The sequence below is a fragment of the Octopus bimaculoides genome, chromosome 4 (genome assembly GCF_001194135.2).
Source record: "Octopus bimaculoides isolate UCB-OBI-ISO-001 chromosome 4, ASM119413v2, whole genome shotgun sequence".
Classification (NCBI taxonomy): Eukaryota; Metazoa; Mollusca; class Cephalopoda; order Octopoda; family Octopodidae; genus Octopus; species Octopus bimaculoides.
In genome coordinates this window covers 137,602,299-137,606,164 of record NC_068984.1, presented here as the reverse complement: position 1 = coordinate 137,606,164, position 3,866 = coordinate 137,602,299, and the positions used below count along the sequence as shown (strand labels likewise).

The 3,866-nt window shown below is 38.1% G+C and overlaps 1 protein-coding gene across 1 annotated transcript in view; it reads left to right on the top strand.

Annotated features, from left to right (window-relative positions):
- Positions 1-350: 350 nt before the first annotated feature.
- LOC106876986 (long-chain-fatty-acid--CoA ligase 5) overlaps positions 351-3,866 on the top strand; it is a 63,115-nt gene continuing 59,599 nt past the window's right edge. Inside the window, exons 1-2 of the mRNA XM_014925760.2 lie at positions 351-561; positions 1,557-1,724. The gene's annotated coding sequence lies outside the window, so the exon portion shown is untranslated. The remainder of the gene's footprint in view (positions 562-1,556; positions 1,725-3,866) is intronic.

Below are 3,866 nucleotides of genomic sequence, written 5' to 3'. Positions count from 1 at the left end.
TACGCATGTAATGTATGAATGTATACGTGCGTATGTACCAACCACATGGTTCCGGGTTCAGTCCCACTGCGTGGCACCTTGGGCAAGTGTCTTCTACTATAGCCTCGGGCCGACCAAAGCCTTGTGAATGGATTTGGTAGACGGAAACTGAAAGAAGCCTGTCGTATATATATAAATATTTATATATATATATATATGTATGTGTGTGTGTGTGTCTGTGTGTGTGTCTGTGTGTGTGTGCGTGTGTGTTTGTGTTTGTGTTTGTGTGTCTGTGTTTGTCCTCCCAATATCGCGATGCTGGTTCGTTTATGTGGTATGACGTCAGTGTCTGGGGAGGCTGACCGGAAGGGCGAGTTGACCGGAAGGGGAAAAAGGGCAGAGGGAGCCTCGATCGGCATTCGTGCCCTTTTTCGAACGGGGTTGTGGTCAGGACAAGACGTGTTAAGCGACGGTCTGGGTTTGGGAGAGGCAGCTGCTATTCCTGGTGTACTTTGGGGCGGGGCAAGCTTCAAGGATTGGATACCGCAAGACAGACTCGCAGTCGAGGAAAGGAAAACCGAGGTAAGGCGATTACATCTACTCGTACGCACACACCACAGTTTACGTCCTCCTAACCTAGCGATTCGGCCTAAGACACCGATAGAATAAGTACTAGGCTTACAAAGAATAAGTCCTGGGTCGCTTTGCTCGACTAAAGGCGGTGCTCCAGCATGGCCGGAGTCAAATGACTGAAACAAGTAAAAGAGAAAAAGAGCATAAGAGTATGTATGTATGTATATTTGAGTATATGTTTGTGTATGTATATACGCATGTATGTATGTGTGTATATTTGAGTATATGTTTGTGTATATAGAAACGCATGTATGTATGTCTGTATATTTGAGTATATGTTTGTGTATGTATATACGCATGTATGTATGTATGTATATTTGAGTATATGTTTGTGTATGTATATACGCATGTATGTATGTCTGTATATTTGAATATATGTTTGTGTGTGTATATACGCATGTATGCATGTGTGTATATTTGAGTATATGTTTGTGTATATACGCATGTATGTATGTATGTATGTATGTATGTATGTATGCAATGTATGCATGTATGTACGCATGTATGTAAATAATATTTTATTAACTTACAACCAGAGCAGAGACCTAGTTAAGTTACAAATATCACTCTTAGCCTGCTTCAATTTCCACTGTCTTGTCCTTTCAATAGCAGTTTCTCTCACTCGTATCAGTCACTATATATTTCTCATTGCACCTCCCTCTTATTTATCTGTCATCACCAACCACCACTAACCGACCGATATTCTGACTCCAAGTCCTCATTTAAACTTTCTCAACTCACACTATTCTAAATTCTTTCGACGTACGTTATACTTAATTTCTGTATTATTTTAATCTCTTCTCGTCGTCAGATTTTACACACTTGTATTTCCTTATAAACTTGACGTTCCTTATAAATTTGACTTATTACTTATACCTAAGGGATTTACACTAGCCTGTTGCTTACTATCGAGCTTGGATTGTTTTTGTTTTTTTTCTGAGCAGACGCCCAAACGACCAGGTCGGGCTGTACATTTGACATCACAGATATTCCTCATCTCAGATATTTTTAAACGTCAGAAACAGCAACATCAACAACATCGACAATTGATTTACAAAGAAAAGAACACCAGTGGTTCGACGTTTTTCACGGTTTTTAAAGAATACAGTCGGGTAAGTTATTTTTGAATTATGTATGTGTGTATGTATATAATAATAAATTAACATTTATATGACTTTGTGTGTGTGTGTGTGCGTGTGCATACATACATGCAAACATATATATATTTATATATAATACGAAGAATATATATGCATGTATACACACATATATGTATATACTTACATCTACATGTGTATATAGATGCATATCAGGGTACAGGACGTTAGAACAATGAACTACAGACCACGGAACGAACACATAGGAAAACAGATAGCCACTTGAAATTAATCCTTCGTCAGCTGCCTCTATTCTAACAAGACGTTTCGAAGATAAGATATATATATTTATATAATTAAATATAAGAATAAAATCTATATAAGAATTTATCAAGTAGCCAGCGTGAAAAAAAACAGTTAAGGGAAAAAGTTATACAAAATATCTAATTATTCCCTTTACAAATACATCCAGTATATTAAGGGTTATTTCTCCACTTAAATGCCTCACGTTGTAATGGACTCTCAAAGTCAAAACTACTTTAATAAGTAGTTTTGACTTTTAGAGTCCCACACAGCGTGAGGCATTTACGTCTAGTAGTAGCTTTTAATATAATGTATGTGTATATATATAGATATATACACATTCACTGCCTTAAAATTAAAATAAACTTCTCCACGTGACGCATATATATATATTAAGATATATATATATTTGTATATATATCCTTTCTTTCCTTCCTTGAGCGTCTGCTAATATTTCGCATGTACCACGTCCTCGCGTTGTTGTTTTTTTTTGTTCATTTTTCGTTTTTTGGGTGGCTGGGGCGGTATTTACTATATGTTATTCATATACGCTCATATACGCATATAGATATACATATATATGCATACACACACGTATATGTACACATGCGTAAATATATATACACACCCACATATACACACACACATACATAGGAAAACAGTGAAATACGTAAAGGATCTCTCAATACCTATAGTCTGACTAACGTAACTAAGGCAAAACTTCGAAGTCACAGTCAATCTTTTGCACACACACACACACACACACACATACAGACGCATGCACATACACATAGCCCTATGGATATAGTAGTTATTTGCGCTATATGTCATATATATATATATATATATATATATATATATATATACTAGCTCAATCCTGATTATGAAAATCTATGATCATAGTCGTTCTAGCCGTGGCCATCTAATATTATATTAACTTTAGCCACTACAACACAATTAGCCACTGCATCACAATTTCTTTTCCTCAACAGGCCCTGCCCTATTTAACATAGTTCCAAAACAGATCAAAGAGGAAAAGGAATCTGGACAAATTTCTAAAAGAAATACCAGATATGCCACCTGTACCTGGATACAACTCACTCAACAAGAACTCCCTACTCGAGTGGACCATGATACCACAAAACTTGACTTTAAAAAGATTTAGATAATCCTATCGGGTGGTGCTGTTAAGTTAGAAAAGGCCTGGACCAATATTTGGTTGAAACATATCTAAGTTTTATATATATCATGGCTCTCCGTCGGTTACGACGACGAGGGTTCCATTTGATCTGATCAACAGAATAGCATGCTCGTGAAATTAACGTGCAAGTGGCTGAGCACTCTACAGACACGTGTACCCCCTTAACGTAGTTCTCGGAGTGGGGGGAGATTCAGCGTGACACAGATTGTGACAAGGTTGGCCCCCTTTCAAATGCAGGTACAACAAAAACAAGATGACAGAGTGAGAGAAAGTTGTGGTGGAAGAGTACAGCAGGGTTCGCCACCATCCCACTGCAGGAGCCTCGTAAGGCTTCAGATGTTTTCGCTCAATAAACACTCACAACGCCCGGTCTGGGAATCGAAACCGCGATCCTACGACCGCGAGTCCGCTGCCCTAACCACTGGGCATTGCGCCTCCGCATACACACACACACACACACACACACACACACACACGCACAATTGTGGCAAGGCATGGACGGATTCCGGAGTACCGAGGAAATTATGTATAAATATATCAAATTAAGAATTCTACGAGGTATAGTACAATGCAAAATACCAAACGGAACCTCACCTCTTATATCTCATCTTTCTTCCTCCTTTGTGATATAATTCTTGGGAGAGAATACATTT